This window comes from Odocoileus virginianus, chromosome 20 (genome assembly GCF_023699985.2).
Source record: "Odocoileus virginianus isolate 20LAN1187 ecotype Illinois chromosome 20, Ovbor_1.2, whole genome shotgun sequence".
NCBI classification, from domain to species: domain Eukaryota; kingdom Metazoa; phylum Chordata; class Mammalia; order Artiodactyla; family Cervidae; genus Odocoileus; species Odocoileus virginianus.
In genome coordinates, this window is record NC_069693.1 from 44,708,877 (window position 1) to 44,728,392 (window position 19,516).

At 41.6% G+C, this 19,516-nt stretch overlaps 1 long non-coding RNA gene across 2 annotated transcripts in view; it reads left to right on the forward strand.

Moving 5' to 3' along the window:
- Positions 1-19,516, forward strand: part of LOC139029928 (uncharacterized) — a 40,929-nt gene that overhangs the window by 11,184 nt on the left and 10,229 nt on the right. For both annotated transcript variants that reach the window (XR_011482247.1, XR_011482248.1), the window contains one exon: positions 6,403-6,472. This is a non-coding gene — a long non-coding RNA (uncharacterized lncRNA). The remainder of the gene's footprint in view (positions 1-6,402; positions 6,473-19,516) is intronic.

A 19,516-nucleotide genomic window follows, 5' to 3' on the forward strand; every position in this document is an offset into this window, starting at 1 on the left:
ATGCGGTTCTGAGAAATTAAGTGACTTCAGGTGGCACAGTTAAGAGTGCCCCAGGAAGTGGGATTCCTAACACAGTGCTGCAGCCTATACATGCAGGAACCAGGCTTACATAGCTCTCTGGATTTGGAAATTTGAGCTACCCATTGCAATGCACTGAGCCCTTAAAAAGCTTTTAGGTGATAGTTGTGATGATGGTGGTGGTAATAGTGTGAATTCTGCCTTTATTTTGCCTTCTAGACCAGGTCAGGGTGGAGCAGGAAACAGGCTCCTAAATATTAAAAATAAAACCTGATTGCAAAGGTCATAAATGCCCTCCCTGTGAGCTGAGAACTCCAAATACACAGCAAGCTCTTGTTGATCCACAGTTAAGAGAATCATATTGTGCAAGACGTACCAGTCTTTAATCCTTTTCTCAACAAGTTTCTACTGGGCACCTACAAGGTGCCAGGTACTTGCTGAACTCTGGGTCTGTAGTCTCGCAGATCATCCTTGCCTATACAGAACATATAGTTTATTAGGGAAAGCAGCTGTTGATTAGATAATTGTACACACAACCATGATTACAAACTGATAATTGCTGAAATTTATGAGCACTTATAGCCCAAAGATCTGAGCAAAAGTTTCCCAGAGGAAGTGGCCTGCAAGCTGGACCTGCCTGACAGATGATGAGGGATAGCAGTCTTGGCAGGTGAGGTAGACACAGAGATGTGCCCTCACCTATCAAGGAGAACTTGCCTTCAACCAAGGGGTGTAGTCAGCAGACAGCCTTGCATAGCATTTGCACAGAGCTGCCTTGCCTGAGGTCACTGCCACACCCTAACTGCAGAAGCCCAAGGGAGGTGCTGGAGCGCTGTTTGCTCCAGGGCTTCTCCAGGATGTTGGCTGAATCTTTGGCAGGCCTGCCTTATGGGTTCTCTTTCTCTGCCTGATCATGCTTCCTTCTGCTTGGTCGTACAGCAGTGGATTCTTAATGTTCATCTTGCACCTCACACTCCATCTTAGCATTGGTGGGAGGTAGACAGCATCACAAGCTAGGGATCGCTGGAGGCTGAGATGTCTGAAGAGCTCCAAGAAGTCTAGGGTGATTGGAGTTCAGACATGAGGGAGGGGCAGGACTGGAAGACAAGGGTCAGAGGTCAGCTGTGCTAGGACAGATAGGCCAGGTTCTAAATGTAATAATTTTGGTTTCATTTTAAGAACAATTAGAAGCCCCTGGAAGGCTTAAAATAATAAGAGAATTACATGATCATATTTTATATCTAAAATTCTGCTGAATGGAAGATGAATTGGAGGAGGACAATGGAGGGTGCAGGAGGATGACCTATGGCACAGATAAGGTCCAGGGTTGGCCTGGACTAGAGTGTGGGTGATGGGAAATGGACAGGCATCCTGAGAACCTGGTATAATACCTGGCACATAGAGGTTTTCATTAAATGAATGTGGAAGTTGATTCTACAAGGCTCTCAAAGTGCTTGCAGTCCAGTAGGAGTTGGGCAGCTCATGGTAAGTGTGGAAAAGGCAGCTCCTAAGAGTGTGGTACAGCCCGCTGTTGGAGTAAATGAGGGCCATTCCACTCAGTGAGGATGATGAGAGACCTTCATAAGTAACCACAGAACAGAAGGTGAGAGGTTCTTCCCGGAAGAGCAGGTGGGCACTGTAGTGTTGTAGGGAGAGGTATGTGACCTCTCAGAATGTCAGATCATGCTTGGGCTGAGTGCTTAAGGGTAGCTCTTAGTCCTTTGCTCCCAAGGACTCTTGGGAAGCTGGTAGCAGTTAGCACTCTCAGTAATCAAATACCTTGACTTGCCCCGTGGAAGGAAAGCTATGATAAACCTAGACAGTGTATTAAAATGCAGAGACGTCACTTTGCCAACAAAGTTCTGTATAGTCAAAGCTTTGGTTTCTCACAGTAGTCATATACTTTGAGAGTTGGACCATAAAGAAGGCTGAGCATCAAAGAATTTTGATGCTTTTGAATTGTGGTGTTGGAGAAGATTCTTGTGAGTCCCTTGGACTGCAAGGAGATCCAACCAGTCAATCCTAAAGGAAATAAACCCTGACTATATATTGGCAGGACTGATGCTGAAGCTGAAGCGCCAATACTCTGGCCACCTGATGTTAAGAGGTGACTCACTGGAAAAGACCCTGATTCTGGGAAAGATTGAAGACAAAAGGAGAAGGGAGCAGCAGAGGATGAAATGGTTAGATAGCATCACCAACTCCGTGGACAGAAATCTGAACAAACTCGGGGAGATAGTGAAAGACAGAGGAGCCTGGCATGCTGTAGTCTATGGAGGGGTTGCAAACAGCCAGACATGACTTAGCAACTGAACAACAATGGTCTAGGCCAGTGATTCTAAAGTGGTTCCCAGAGTTTTTGCTTAAAATTTAATTTCCAGAGCCTTCGTACAGACTTGCTGGTTCTGAAACTCTGGGAATAGTTTTACCCAGAGATTTTCCTATAATCAGGATTCTGATGTGCACTAAAATTTGAGAACCACAGGTGCAGGGCAAGGCAGGGCACTATCATGGTGGGAAAAGTCCAGTTCAGGAAGGTCTGGATTCTGGTTCCAAATTTATCACTAATCAGATGTATGACCTTGAACCAATACTATCTCTTCTTGAGGCTTAAATGCTTCATCTGCAGAACTACTTGCATTTCTACGTGATTTCTAAGTTACTGGCTCTTCTGAGAGCTTAAAGACAGTCAAGCTTCCCCCTCCATTGCAACTGACTCCCCCAGTCACAGATGCAGCCTCTGTTCACCTTGGTTTCCTTACCTGTCAGTGAGGTGACAACATTATCTGCCTCAGAGAATTACTGAGAGGATTAAAATGACATTTAAAAAATTTATTTTCCTTGTGTATATTTGGGTAGATTAGAAAGTCTGAAAGGATACACACTCTATTGTTAAAGATGCTTATCTTTGAGTGGTGGGATTATTGGTGATTAAGCCTTCTTTTTGCTTAATGTATTATCAATATTTTAATAAATGATAAATTTAAAAAGGAATGTTAAAAATAAAAATAAATTAAAAAAATATGAACATAGAATTATCATATAATCCAGCAATTCCTCTTCTGGATATATACACAAAAGAGATATAGGCAGGCAGGGACTTGAACAGGTATTTGTGCACCAGTGTTCGAAACAGCATTATTCACAATAGTCAAAAGGTGGAAACAACCCAAATCTCAGAGAAATGGATATACAAAATGTGGATAAACAAAATAAAATGAAATATTACTCAACCCTTAAAAGGAAGAAAAATTTGACATACCCTACTACATAGATGAAACTTAAAGACCTTATGCTGAGTGAAAAGAACATTGTATGGACACAAAAGGACAATTATTGTATTACTTTGTGTTTAAAAGAGGTAACTATAATAAGCAAATTTATAGAGACAAAAATTAGAATAGATTACCAAGGGCTGGATGGAAAGGTGGAATGGAGAGTTACTTTTTAAGAGGGGCACAGTCTCCTCTTGGGAGGATGAGAAAGTTCTGGAGACGGATGGTGGTGATGGTTGCACAACAACGGAAATGTTCTTAAACTGGACACTTATGAATGTTCAGAATGGTAAATCCTATGTTATGTATATTTTGCCACAAAAAAGAAGGAACAAGGATTTCCTGTGCCATGCAAGAACATTTAAGAAGGAAACAAAATAAATGCTGATGGTTTCAGATGTGGCTACGGAGGTGGTTCTGGAGGCATTTATGTGGGTTTCTCCCTTTTCCTCCCCACCCCCTCTCTCTTTCCGCCACAGACCAGTCAGCTCCCATCCTTGGTCCTCGTGTTTTCCTTTCTAAATAAGAACCTCATTTTTGAAAAGTTGGGCTTCAGTTTTTAGTGGAAATTTAGGGGAAGGGTTTCATTGAGATCCTACCTGCTCTGAGTGGCTTTGGAACAACTAACTGCCTCTCTAACAAGTAAATATTAGTTTAGGTGGGCTGATAGCCAGGACACATGTACTAGTAAGCTTTCAAAATGACGTGCAAAGTGGGTTAAAGATAAACTTGTGATTCAAAGCCAAGCTGGACACAGGCAACTGGTGCATTTGACACAAGTGGAATTTGTGGAGATTGGGACCAAATAGAGACATTTCACAAAAGCCATATTTGCAGTTCAGTATTGCACTGATAACATTTCAAAACGGAGGCAGACACGTTGTGGTCTTAGCAGCTGACGCAACAAAACCAGGTATCAGAGAACAGGGGTAGGGAAGGGTAGAGGACTGAAAGAAAACAATTGTCTAAGATTCAGGAGCAAACATAACCTCGGTCATTCAGAGGGTATTTATTGTTCTACATCCTTTGATTTCCTGCTCCCTGGATTTTACTTTTTCCATGGAGGGCATTTGGGAAAAATTTCAGAAATAGCCCTAGGTATTAATATAAAGAGAATACTTAGCAGGAAACTCAATGACTTCAGCTATTCAGTAGACAGAATATTAAGTAAGCAATGGTTCAAATCAATACTTTCAACTGGTTTACTCATTCAGTTTCCCAGATATTTTCTTCATGAAGCCACAGAATCTTTCACCTAGAGAAGCTTGCAAAATAGTTTTGGGACCTCAGAAGTTTGGAGAAAAAATGTCTAGGTGATATCATAACCCATTGTCATTTGTTGTTCTCATTTACTCCTTTAGTTTGGGGGTGGGGGTTTGGATTCTAATTCTGTGTGTGTGTTTGGTGAAGGAAAATGCAGCATTTATTGTAAAGGCACCAGTACAAGGAGTATGGGTGACTAGTGTTCTAAAACCCTGCACAAGGGAATCTGGACCTGGAGAGGTGGGACTGGGGACGTGGGAAGGAGGCCCAAGAGGGAGAGGATAGATGTACACACACAGCTGATTGATTCTGTTGTGCAGCAGAAAACTAACACAATGTTGTAAAGCAATTATACACCAACATAAATAAATAAAACAAATGAGAAAGGGAATCTGTCTCCTATTTTATGCCTGGAGAAACAAGCATAAATTATTTGTGATTTGGTTTTAGCACCAGAGTGGCCTGGGAAAAATCTTTCTTCATTAGCAATAATATTATTATAATAGGGACAGAGTAAAGGGACAAAGTGGATGATTAAATTCCACTAGGGGACTGTAAGTATAAAAAATACAGGATACCCCTGTAAGTCAATGATTACTCAAAAAAGTAAGTCTGCTTAACCATGAAACAGGTTGTTTAGAAACAAAACCTTGCAACACAAATGTGAGATATGCTCCAAAACAATATAATAATGGTGGCATGAGACCCACATCCTGCTCAGTGAGCTCAGTAAGTTAATGATCCCTAGGACATGCTCTTTGCACATTATTATAAAAATGATAATTTGTAGACCTAGCTTGACCATGCTGGGACAAGAAAACTTCTCTGCCCAACCTGGAGGAGGAGCTGATGGTGGAAGCATGATGTCTACTCAAGAAAGACAGAGATTTTTCTGCCCCCACTTTTATTTTGATTATAAAACTGTAGACCACAGGTTCTTGGGCATGGCATCCTCTCACCTGCTCACTTGTAAGCCTCACAAGTAACCTATTCTAATAAGTTATTTCTTATCTATCACTTTGCCTCTTGCTGAATTCTTTCTGTGCTGAGACATAAAGGACTATGAACACCAGAGCTCTTCAGAGCCCCCAAAATGACACCAAATGGTTTCAGTTAAAGCTAACAGCTATTAAAAATTTTAATGTGTCAGATATTGTGCTAAGTGCTTTACTGCATCATATCAAACAACCCTCAGAACAACCTTATGACATAGTGACTACTATAATCCCTATTACACAGATAGGAAAATTCATATTCAGAGAGATTGGGCTACTTTTCAAGATCACATAGCTAATAAGTGGCAGCACTAAGACTTGAACTTCAGATCTCAAAGGTTAAAGGTTCAGTCCCACAAGACTGCCCCCACTTTTGACACCAGCCAAGACTCTTCACTCAGGTTCAGTAATTCTCTAGGATGAGTCACAGAACTCAGGAAGATTCTATACTTATTATAGTTTTATTATAAAGGATATAACTCAGAAGCAGCCAAATAGAAGAGATGCATAGGGTGGGTAGGCGGAGGGGAGCAGCACAAGAGGTAGAGGATGGCACACCATCCTGCTAGCACACGGATGTGTTTGCTCACTAACCAGAGTCCACCTGCTGACACACAGCAAAGCCAATCTACTGATACCAGGTCGTGGTGAAGGAAAGCATAGCATTTATTGTAGGGCACCAAAGCCAAGGAGTGGGGAGAAAAACCACAGAACCATTCCAACTTGATCTTTGAAGTTTGGGTTTTTAAAAAAAATTTTTTTTAAACTTATATGCAAATATTCTCTGATTTTTTATTATTGTTATTTTATTTCTGTTTTTTGTCCATGCCATGCAACATGTGGGATCTTAGTTCTCTGACCAGGGATCAAATCAGTGGCCCCTGCATTGGAAGCACAGAGTCTTAACTTTTGGACTGCCAGGTAAGTCTATGGGTTTTTTTTTTTTTTTCTTTTTTTTTTTAAGAGGAAGAATGAAGAGGGTGGGGTTAATCATCATCTTCTGACATTTCTGTGACATTTCGTAATCATAGTTTTGGGGGTGAGGATGTCTCTGGTTTACAATTCTCTGGCTAGGAGATCCAACAGTTGGGAGGGTTCATCTTGCCCTGGAGAAACAATCTAAATTTGTACGTTAATGATGATACCTATAATAGCAATGTTACATTGATGATGTTATCTTAATGATGTTGGGGGCCACCACAATGGCTCAGCAGTGAGGAATCTGCTCGAAATGCAGGAGATGCCGGATACTCAGTTTCGATCCCTGAGTCGAGAAGGTCCCTTGGAGGAGGAAATGGCAACCCACTCCAGTATTCTTGCCTGGAAAGCCCATGGACAGAGGAGCCTGGCAGGCTACAGTCCGTGGGGTTGCAAAGAGTCAGACACAACTGAGCATAGCACAGCTTAATGATATTATGGACAACAGCAATTTTAGTCGTCTGACTGTTTGATTAGTGTTCCGTTAGCACAGAATTGAGGTCAGAGGGGATAAGAAAATAATAAAGTTTTGGATAATCACAAACTCAGTAATGGGTGGGACTTGGTTTCATGTTCACCAGCTTATAAGTTCCCCAAGGCTCCTTGTTAAAAAGTTTTGAACTTTTGATTGTTGATTACATCAATCAATGTAATGTAGGCACGATTGATTACATCATTGACCACTGGTGATTGAACTCAATCTCTAGACTCATTCATCTCTCTGGAGTTTGGGAGGTGGGGCTGAAATTTCCAACTCTCTAATCAAGCGTGTGACTGGCTAGCTCCTCTCTTGAAACCATCTAATGGCTCATGTTGAGCCACCTTGTTACCAGAAAACTCTGATTCCCAATTCTCCCATATATATGGTAGCTTTAAAATGTTTTAATTTCCCTAAGTGTCTCACTCTGCTTTTCAAGGGGCTCTAGTGAGTGTTAGTTACTCAGGTGTGTCCAGCCCTTTGCGACCCCATGGAGCGTAGCCTTCCATGATCCTCTGTCCATGGAATTCTCCAGGCAAGAATACTGGAGTAGGTTGCCATTCCCTTTGTCAGGAGATCTTTCTGACCTAGGAACTGAACCCTGGTTTCCTGCACTGCAGGCAGATTCTTTAGCCTCTGAGCCTTGAGGGAAGCCCTAAGGGGATCTACGTGGTCTCTTGAATTTCTCAATGAGTAATCTTCTGCTCCAGGAGTGTGTGGGTCTGTAGTCCCGCTGTGGCTTTCATGAGCCAAGTCCACTACTTCCCACAGCGTTTCCCAACCTGAGATCTGAGCTGTGCCATATTTGTTCATCTGAGCTTCAAGTTAGGCAACACAGAGACCAAGCAGACAGCTCCCACACTGGTTAAAATATTGAAAATTAGGTCCACTCTTCCTTCTCTAGTTCACAGAAGAAAACTGGGGACTGGGTAGTTACTCCCTAAACCACTATCTGCTATGATGAGGAAAGGGTGGCGCAGGGACAAGTAAAAAACGTCATAAAACTTATACTTTGAATGTGGCTTTTTGGACTGATGTGGAGAGCTCTTATTAAGCTAGTTTACCCAATCTCTGATTGTTGATTTAATGTTTGCATGGGGGGAAATAAGGGCCTAGAGCCTACTCATCCACCGTCTTGCTGATGTCAGTCTGATGAAACAGAATGAATGGATAAAAACAGGTGATTAAATAGTTAATCCCACTAGAGGATTGTAAGTAAAAAAATATGGGACACCCCTGTAAGTTAATGATTACTAAAGACCACAGGTTTGCTTAACCATGAAACCAAGCAGGCTTGCTTAGGTACAAAACCATGCAACAGAAGCATGAAACATGCTCCCAAACCACAAAACAATGGTGGCATGAGACCCGCATCCTGCCCAATGAGCTCAATAAGTTAATGATCCCTAGGGCATGCTCTTTGCACACATAAAAAGCAATAATTTGTGGACCTAGCTTGAACATGTAGGGACAAGAAAACTCCTCTGCCCATCCAGGAGGAGGAGCTGATGGTGGAAGCATGATGTCTACTCAAGAGAGACAAAGATTTTTCTGCCCCTGACTTTTCCTTTGATTATAAAACTGTAAGCACAGTAAGTTCCTGGGCACAGCATCCTCTTGCCCTCCTGCTCATTAGCCTCACAAGCATTCTATTCTAATAAATCATTTCTTATCTGTCACTTTGCCTCTTGCTGAATTCTTTTCTGTGCTGAGACATAAAGGACTATGGTACTGGAGCTCTTCAGAGCCATGAAATGACACCAAATGGTTTCAACTCTAAAGATCTTTTAATATTATGTGACCATAGCAAATTCCCTGTGGGCTCCACTAGGTAGGTAACAGGTGAAGTGGGACAAACCAGGGCCCTGGTAAAAACACCACGAAGTTGGTGTCTATAAATCCTCCATACTTAGAGAAGGCCAGGATGTCAGAACCGAAAGGGCCTTGGGTTATCCAGTCCCCACCCCCATGAAGATAGGGGCCAATGAGGGTTATCACCGCCCCCACCCCATACCATGAGCCAATTGAGATCTGAGATAAAGTGTGTGAACGAAAAATGTCATCTCCCAGATCAGTAAGCAAAGCATGCTTCATCCATCAAACTAGTAACCACCGCAGTCACCTCCCACTGTGTGCCCTGAGGGAATTCAGAATGGAGAAAGCAGGACACTGGCACTAGATAGTTAAGATGCCCATGAAAGGAATGATTTCAATGAGCCCAGACTCTTGCATCTTCCTAAACATAGAAAATCGCTAAATTCATTAACTTGAGATGTCTTGTTTTCTTTAATTAACAGTAATCTTTTAATGGGCTTCCCTGGTGGTACAGATGGTAAAAAATCTGCCTGCAGTGCAAGGGACCTGGGTTCAATCCCTGGGTTTGGAAGATCCCCTGGAGAAGGAAATGGCTACCCACTCCAGTATTCTTGCCTGGAGAATCCCATGGACAGTTCCAACCACCTGCTTTTTATTGCAGAAACTCCTATATATCCTGATTCCTCCCTTACCTCTTCAGAGCAGTCCCTCAGAGCTATCTGAGAGGCTGTTTTCCAGGCTTAAGTCCTCAGTCTTGTCTGCCAAATAAAACATAATTCTTACCTCCTAGATTGAGTTTTTATTTTTCAGTCAACAAATGTTTTTCTCTCGCTTCTCAGGAAATAGTTAACTGCTCACATTGAAAGTAATTTTACATTCTGCTAAATGCTTTCCCTTTTGTTTTCTTACTCAGTTTTCAACCACCCTGAGAGATGGGTGCTATTAATCTGTCATACAGATGAGGCAACTGGGAGTGGAAGAGCTGCAGATTTCTTCTGGGCCACATAGTTTGTCTAATGGCAGAGTCAGAACTTCCCTTTGAAAACCTATTTCTGTAGGTTTCCCCTTGCTGAATTATTTTCCATGCTGAGACATAAAGGACTATGGTATTGAAGCTCTTCGGAGCCCAGAAATGACACCAAATAGTTTCAACTCTAAAGATATTTTAATAATATGTGACCATAGCTGTAATTCTGCTAGTGGCTAAAGTGATATATGCCATGTGGAGTCACCTTCTCCTCCTCCATGGACAAAGGAAGATATCACAATTGTGGTATCATTTGCTTATCTATTCAGTAAACTCTTTTATATAAAAATTTTCAGACTCACAGAAAAGGACACCCATATATACCACCAACCAGCTTCAACAACTGTTAATATTTTTGCCATATTTGCTTCATCTGTATATAATACACTTCATCAGATTGAAGGTGACATTGACTATAAGATACTCCATTATTTTATAAAAAAAAATAAAAAGAAGAAAACACTGCCATTTAATTGTTAAAACACTACCAATTTCTAAGATACATTCCAATTTCAGGGATATTAAAAGTGTTAAAAAAAAGTGTGTCTAGAGAGTATGTATTGTATAATTCCATTATGTGACATTCTAGATCAAGTGAAACTAATCTATGGTGAAAGCGATCATCAGAACTGTGGTTTCCTCAGTGGGGGCAGGAGAGGGGATTTATTGGGAAGAGCCAAGAGAAAATTTTCTGGGGAAAATATTCTGTATTTTGATAGAGTAATGGCATTTGTCAAAACTCATGTAACTGTAACACTTAAGGTCTTTATGTAATATATAATTTATTTTACACCTCAATTAAAAATTAAAGTAACAAATTGCATATAATCAGTTTTGTTTTACTAGAATGTTTTAAGGTAAATTACAGTAAATTTTTCAGCATGCATCTTCAAAAAATAAGAATATTCTACTACATAACTACAGTACTAATATAGCATACCTAAAATTTACCAATAGTTCCTTAGCCCATATTAAAATCTCTCAAACAGTAATTATCTATTTTATTTTCTTTTTTTTAAACCTTATTATAAAATAAACCACATTTGAAAAGTGAAAAGTATGGGCTTTCCTGGTAGCTCAGACACTAAAGAATCTGCCTGCAATGCAGGAGACTCAGGTTAGACCCCTAGGTTGGGAGGATCCCCTGGAGAAGGGAATGTCAACCCACTCCAGTATTCTTGCCTGGAGAATTCCATGGACCAAGGAGCCTGGCGAGCTATAGTCCATGATGTTGCAAAGAGTCGGACACAACTGAGCAACTAAAACACATTTACGGAAAGCTATACCAAACATACATATGGATTAGTGATTATTGTAAGATGAATACTCTTATAGCCACCACTAGGGAAAAGAGGTAAAACTTTGCTGGCCTCCTTAGAAGTCATCTGTATGACTCATCTCCATCACAAACACCGCTTCTTCAAAGAGACCAGAAATCTAAGCAAGATTCCCTGAGTTTTTGCATGTTGATAGCATGTTCTTCGTTTCTTTGCCCCTTTACCCAGTTGGATACTCAATTCAGTTGGATACAAAGCCTTTGACTCATGTTTTCTTTCCTTGATTATCTTATATATATGACTTTTCATTTTCTTTTGGCATAAACCACTGTTGTTGAAAGTTTAATGAAAATCTTTTCTTTCCATCAAAGTTCACTTGGCCCTCTTGCCTTGATGCAAAAAAAAGGGGGGGGGCAATTTAATTCTTTTCCTTTAAGGTCTAAAATATTTCTTGGAGTCGGTCATTCTGGGTCAATATTTTCAGGTAAAGGTGTGCCTCTTCAATTCAAGACAATTTTCTTGAATTACAGTTTTTAGTACTTGTCATATTGTTCCGTTGTTTCATTTTCTTTCAGAGTTGTGCTTAGTCGCACAGTTGTGTCTGACCTTTTGCTACCCCATGGACTGTAGCCCTCCCGGCTCCTCTGTCCATGGGGATCCTCCAGGCAGGAATACTGGAGTGAGTTGCCATGCTCTCCTCCAGGGGATCTTCCCAATTCAGGGGTCGAACCCAGGTCTCCGACATTGCAGGAGGATTCTTTACCAAATGAGCCACCAGGGAAGCCCTGTTACAATATGTTGGATCTCATTTACGTGGTTTCAATATTTGTCACTGTCTCTTGAATCCTTTTTCTTTTATTCTTTTAATTTAAAAACTTTTTTCACTTTCTACTTCCCATAAGGCAATATCTATGATATGTATTCACTCTTGTTTTCTTTTTTATTTAGTTTCATTCCTGAGATAACTTTTATTCTTAATTTTTCCTGAGATTTATTGCTTAATTGCTCTAATTTTCTAGTTCTTATGTTAACTTTTGATATCTTGTATCTTTTGAATCAGAGACCCTTTGTACTCATTCAATATTGGAGCTGGCAAAAGGCCTGTTGCTTCAACTGCTTTGCTCAAATCAGCCCATTCTGCCTTCATGTGAATACCCATTTGCTGGCCCCTCAGATGCTCTGTTTCTGCCCTGTGCTTCTTCTGCATAAATGTAAATACCCACAGATCTTATAGTGCTGGTGAAACAGGAGGGAAAGGGATCTGTCATACCTTTCAAAAGAATGACATAGACATAGGACATGACAAAAGCTGATTAGAACCAATTAGATCCAAGATGGTGGAAGATTGGCCTTCCATGGACCTTGTTGATCCTTATTGTAAGCTCACTGTAATACATTAGCCTATGCTAAACAGCACACCCACCAGTGCCATGACAGTTCCAAGGCTAACTATAAAAGACCAAAACATGTGTGGTGGCCCATTCCTGGAAATCTCTCTTCCCCCTTCCCCAAAATTGTTGGTATAATCCCCCCCACTCATTAGCCTTTGAAATTACCCAGCCCATACAAAACTAATCACACCATATTTTGGCACTCTCTCACCTTGGGAGATGGCCCATACTCTGTGGAGTGTGTTTCTCTCTAAATAAGTCCACTTCTTACCTATCAGTTTGTCTTTTACTTTCTGAAATGAGACATCAAGCACCTGAGCTTTTAGTTCTGAGTCCAGGTGTGTGATCTCAGTTAAAAAGCCATAGGTTCTGTGAAAATGAATATACTACCCAAAGGAATCTATAGATTCAATGCAATCCCTATCAAGCTACCAATGGTATTCTTCACAGAACTAGAACAAATAATTTCACAATTTGTATGGAAATATAGAAAACCTCAAATAGCCAAAGCAATCTTGAGAAAGAAGAATGAAATTGGAGGAATCAACCTGCCTGATTCAGGCTCTACTACAAAGCCACAGTCATCAAGACAGTATGGTACTGGCACAAAGACAGAAATATAGATCAATGGAACAGAATAGAAAGCCCAGAGATAAATCCACGAACCTATGGACACCTTATCTTTGACAAAGGAAGTGAAAATATACAATGGAAAAAAGGCAACCTCTTTAACAAGTGGTGCTGGGAAAACTGGTCAACCACTTGTAAAAGAATGAAACTAGAACACTTTCTAACACCATACACAAAAATAAACTCAAAATGGATTAAAGATCTAAATGTAAGACCAGAAACTATAAAACTCCTAGAGGAGAACATAGGCAAAACACTCTCCGACATAAATCACAGCAAGACCCTCTATGACCCACCCCCCAGAATATTGGAAATAAAAGCAAAAATAAACAAATGGGACCTAATGAAACTTAAAAGCTTTTGCACAACAAAGGAAACTATAAGCAAGGTGAAAAGACAGCCTTCAGAATGGGAAAAAATAATAGCAAATGAAGAAACAGACAAAGGATTAATCTCACAAATACACAAGCAACTCCTGCAACTCAATTCCAGAAAAATAAATGACCCAATCAAAAAATGGGCCAAAGATCTAAACAGACATTTCTCCAAAGAAGACATACAGATGGCTAACAAACACATGAAAAGATGCTCAACATCACTCATTAACAGAGAAATGCAAATCAAAAGTTCAGTGAGGTACCATTACACACCAGTCAGAATGGCTGCTATGCAAATGTCCACAAGCAATAAATGCTGGAGAGGGTGTGGAGAAAAGGGAACCCTCTTACACTGTTGGTGGGAATGCAAACTAGTACAGCCACTATGGAGAACAGAGTGGAGATTCCTTAAAAAACTGGAAATAGAACTGCCATATGACCCAGCAATCCCACTCCTGGGCATACACACCGAGGAAACCAGATCTGAAAGAGACACGTGCACCCCAATGTTCATTGCAGCACTGTTTATAATAGCCAGGACATGAAAGCAACCTAGATGCCCATCAGCAGACAAATGGATAAGAAAGCTGTGGTACATATACACCATGGAATATTACTCAGCCATTAAAAAGAATACATTTGAATCAATTCTAAGAGATGGATAAAACTGGAGCCCATTATACAGAGTGAAGTAAGCCAGAAAGATAAAGACCAATACAATATACTAACACATATATATGGGATTTAGAAAGATGGTAACGATAACTCTATATGCAAGACAGAAAAAGAGACACAGATGTAGAGAACAGACTTTTGGACTCTATGGGAGAAGGCGAGGGTGGGATGATCTGAGAGAACAGCATTGAAACAAGTATACTATCAAGGGTGAAACAGATTGCCAGTCCAGGTTGGATGCATGAGACAAGTGCTCGGGGCTGGTGCACTGGGATGACCCAGAGGGATGGGATAGGGAGGGAGGTGGGAGGGGGGTTCAGGATGGGGAACACATGTAAATTCATGGCTGATTCATGTTAATGTATGGCAAAAACTACTACAACATTGTAAAGTAATTAGCCTCCAACTAATAAAAATAAATGGAAAACAAACAAACAAACAAAAACAAAACAAAAAAGCCATAGGTTCAAGTCCCAGTCTGAGTTGCAGGGTTTCAGTGGTAGCGGTTGTTCTCCCTCTCTTGTATTTTGGACTTCAACCTTACCACCTGGGCTTGTTGTAGATGCTGTCCATAGGTTTGGGGTTTACCATCTAGTTGCTCTGTCTGCTTTTTTCTTTTCTTTTCTTTTTGTTGGGGAGAAGATTCAGGGAGATTTTACAAACTATGCTACTGTTAGGGGAAGCACACTGACTGAAACTGCCCAACCTGGCCAGGCACCACAGTAACATTTGCATGAGTTATTTTACAACAGGAGGTCCTGGTAAGGAGCATGGAACTAATAAGCCACCACCTACAGGAAGAATTCAGGAATGGTCAACAGGAGAGGCCACATGTCCTACCACCTCCCAGAATCCTTGCAGGTGTCCATCTTGGCTGGGAAAAGTGTGCACCACCAGGAAGGACCCTGAGTCAGAGTGATTGGCCGAAGACAACCCAGAGACTAATCCCATCACCATAAAAGCCGAGACTCTGAACCATGTGGCAGAACAGTTCTTCTGGGTTCCCTTATCCTGCTGCTCTCAGCATGGGCATGGCTTCCCAATAAAGTCTGTTGCTTTGTCAGCAGATGTGTCTCCTCAGACACTTCATTTCCAGTGTTAGACGAGAGTCTGTTTTGGGGCCCTGGAAGGGGTCCCCCTTCCTGCAACACTGCTGCTTTGTCTTTCCAGTATTAGGGAGGAAAAAAGCCAGGAGAGCTCAGGCCAGACCAGGACCAAGTACCAAGTACCTGACTCACATTTAGGTGTGAAGAGGAGGTGTTTCCCAGAAGACAAACTATCACGTTTTTAAAATTCTGTACCAAAGAAGGAGAAACCCAACAGATGCTCACTACAGTGTTTCATGTAATGTTTCATTTGATGAGTCCCATTATTAAAAAAAGAAAAAACATAAACACTCATCTAAGATCATGCAATTACATGACTTGTCCTTTAAACCTATTTATTATTTTTTTTAAAATTTTTAATGAAAAAATTTTTTTGGCCACATGGCACAGCATGCAGCTTCTTTCCTCAACCAGAGAACAAACCTGTACCCCCTGCAGTGGAAGTGTGGAGTCTTAACTACTGGACTGTCAGGGAAGTCCATAACCCTATCTATTTTAAAGTTAATTTTTATTTATGAACAAATAATTTACAAATGCATTCCTTTATAAGAGATCAACACATACATAAGGCTAAAGTCCTGTTTGGACACTCCTCACCAACACGAGTCTCCTGGCTTTTTCTTCTTGATGGCTGGTTGACTTTGCCCCTTCTTCAACAGACTTCTGATCCATGACTCTCTGCCTTGCTGAAGAGAGTTTAAAGTCATTTTAACATTAACCAGAGTTAAATGTAGTTAGAAAAGTGAATCCATTAACAACTATTTTGGAGAATTATTTGAGCTGCTCTTGTCCTCCATTTGTACAAAAATGTAAAACTTGAGAACAGTCGGGAATGTTAGGAATTTAGCCTTTTCTCGGTTGTCTAGCAGGGTGGGCACCTTGAGGCATGATTCATCTCTGATCAGCAAGACTACTGTTTCATCATAGCATTGGTAACTATTGGACGTTTTGACCTAGCCATCATAAGGTTTATTGAGACTGTTTAAATTAGAGTGCATTCTGATTCAAGTTGCAGAAAATCATACTCAGGTTGACTTTTTATTTTAAAAATGTTTCTTTATGGCTATGCTAGATCTTTGTTGCTGTGTGCAGGCTTCTTTAGGTGTGAGGGGGACTACTCTAGTTGCAGTGCTCGGGTTTTTCGTTGTAGTGGCTTCTCTTGTTATGGTGCATAGGCTCAGAAGTTGTGGCCTATGGACTTAGTTGCCCCGTGGCATATGGAATCTTCCCAGGCCAGGAACTGAACCCATGTCCCGAGCATTGGCAGGCAGATTCTTAACCACTGGATCACCAGGGAAGTCCCCCATTGACTTTTATTTTTTTCATTAAAAATTTTTTTGTGTGTATTATTTGTTTATTATTTTTTGTTTCCCTGGGTCTTTGTTGCTGCAAGAAGGCTTTCTCTAGCTGTGGCGAGTGGGGCAGGGCTACTCTTCGTTGCAGTGCAGGGGCTTCTCATTGCGGTGGTTTCTCTTGATGCAAAGCATCCGCTCTAGGGTGCACAGACTAAAGGAGTTGTGGCTCTCAGGCTCTAGAGTGCAGTCTCAGTAGCAATGGCACATGGGCTTAGAAGCCCATAACTTGTGTTATGTTCCCAGACCAGGGATCAAACCTATGTCCCTTGCATTGGAAAGCAGATTCTTAACGGCTGGACCACCAGGAAGGGCTTCCCTGATAACTCAGTAGGTAAAGAGTCTGCCTGCAATGCAGGAGACCATGGTTCAATTCCTGGGTCAGGAAGATCCTCTGGAGAAGGGATAGGCTACCCACTCCAGTATTCCTGGGCTTCCCTTGTGGCTCAGCTGGTAAAGAATCCTCCCCCAATGAGGGAGACCTGGGTTTGATCCCTGGAGAATGGAAAGGCTACCCACTCCAGTATTCTGGCCTGGAGAATTCCATGGATTGTATGATCCATGGGGTCACAAAGAGCTGGACAAGATTGAGTGACTTTCACTTTCACTTTCCACCAGGAAAGTCCATTACTTAAAAAAAAAAAAAACTGGCTATTAAAAAGGGACATATTGACTCATGGAACTAAAAACTGTAGAGGTACTTGGCACTTCAGGAGTCACTGGATTCAGGGCTCAAATCAGGTCTTTGGCAATATGCCTTGCCAGCTCTGGAGGGCCTCATTATATTGTGTGGCATGAGACCAACACTGTGTGCTTCTGGCAGTGTCCCTGGAGTCCTGTGCTTTGGGTCCCTCTTTGTTCTGTTTTCTCTGTTTGTTGACTCCCCCTTAAAGGCCTCCCTTCCAAGCCTCAGGAAAATCTGGTCAAGACTCACTGACTGTTTCGGTCACAGGACCAGCCCTGAGCCAGTCACTGAGGCAGGAACGTGGATGATTGGCTCATGCCTGGTCAAGGTTAGCATCTTCTTCAGAATCCCTTGAGTGATGAGGGAAGGAGAAGGGAATCAGGCATGGTTAACAGAGTGGGTTATGACAAAGGCTAGCTCAGCTCTGCTTATTTTGCACCCCTTCTTATGAGGTATCACAGTGGTTGAGAATGTGGGCTATGGAGTCAAATGACTCTGGTTCTAATATTGGCTTTGCCATTTAAGGGCTGTATGACCTTGGGCAAGTTAACAAACCTCTGGCCTCAGCTTTCTTATCTGAAAAGTAGGGGATGATAGCACATCCCCCACAAGATTTTTGTGACATCAAATTAATTAACTATGCACACAGCACTTAGAGGCTTCGCTGGTATCTCAGTTGGTAAATAATCTGCCTGCAACGCAGCACACCCGGGTTTGATCTCTGCAGAGTCGGACACGACTGAGCAACTAATTTACAACAAAACAGCAGCAACACTTACAAGAGTGACTGGCTTGGGACAAGATCCAGAGAAGCCTTTGCTATTACTGAGAGAGATTTAATGATCTGGAGGTGAGAGTAAGAAAAATTCTCTGTATAGCAAGTACTAAACAAAGAGGGTAGGGTTCTTTGGCCCAAGGCTGTGATACAGTAACTGGAAGAGGTCCCTTTCAAAAGCTTAGTTTGGAATGAGGAGCTTCCAGGTTCAGTGTATACTTGGGGGTGGTTCACAGAGATCTGGGGGTAAGGGCCTAACTGCTGAATGCCAGGGGGAGCAATTCATTATGGGATTTGCAATGAGTGAGACAATTCACAAACATTGTTCTAAACTTTAGACTCTGATTCATGATTTTGCTGCCAGCCTGGGGAGCAGCAACTGCTTCAGTTTGTGACAAAACACACTGATTTTATTTATAATTCTCCTCTCCTCTTAACACAGCCATTCCACAAATGACTTGGGTTGCAACTATAAGCTGATGGAGGGTTCCCTGGAGAAAGAGAACCAGGCATGGCTTTTTTGACACAAGGGAAACCATTTTTGGCCTAAGTTGCTATGTTATGGGCTTCCTGTGTGGCGCAGTGGTAAAGAATCTGACTGCCAATGCAGGAGATGCAAGAGATACCGGTTCGATCCCTGGGTCAGAAAAATGCCTTGGCACAGGAAATGGCAATCCACTCTACCCACTCTAGTATTCTTGCCTGGAAAACCCCATGGACAGAGGAGCCTGGCGGGCTACAGTCCACAGGTTTGCAAAGAGTAGGACATGATTGAACACACACACACACACACACACACACACACATTTTGTGATTTAATTCTGGCCACAATGCTTGTCCTTGAACAAATCTCTAATTAATGATCTTAAGAGAACAAAAGAATGCAGAAACAAACAACTGTTATCTGGCAAGAGAATCTTGGCAATAGCAAAGATATCAGTTGCAAAGACTCCCAATTCTGTTTCAATAGTAAAAATTAGCCTGAAGCACTCAACCCCCAGATAAACTGGAAACTGAGGGGTGATGATGTTGACCTTTTCTAACCCTTGTGACTTCATTCAACTGAAACTTGGACTCTGCTTATTTCCCAAGCCCCTTCATGAATATGCATATACCCTAAGCTTAAAACTTCCCCAACTTTGCTGTTAAGGGAGACACTGCTTTGGGAAAGAGCCCTGAAGTTCTCCTTACTTGCTGCAAACAATAATAAATCCTTCCTTCTTCAAGTCTTTGGCTTTGTTGTGTCTTTTGGCTGGACACCCACTGGTTTTAGGGTAACACAACTTAAGGGGAGACGGGACTGTGATTGAACTTTCTTTGTAATGAAGTGGAAAGTGTCATTTTGAATAGTGCTTCCATCATAAATCCCGGATCTCAAACATGGCAATTAAGAGAAGCC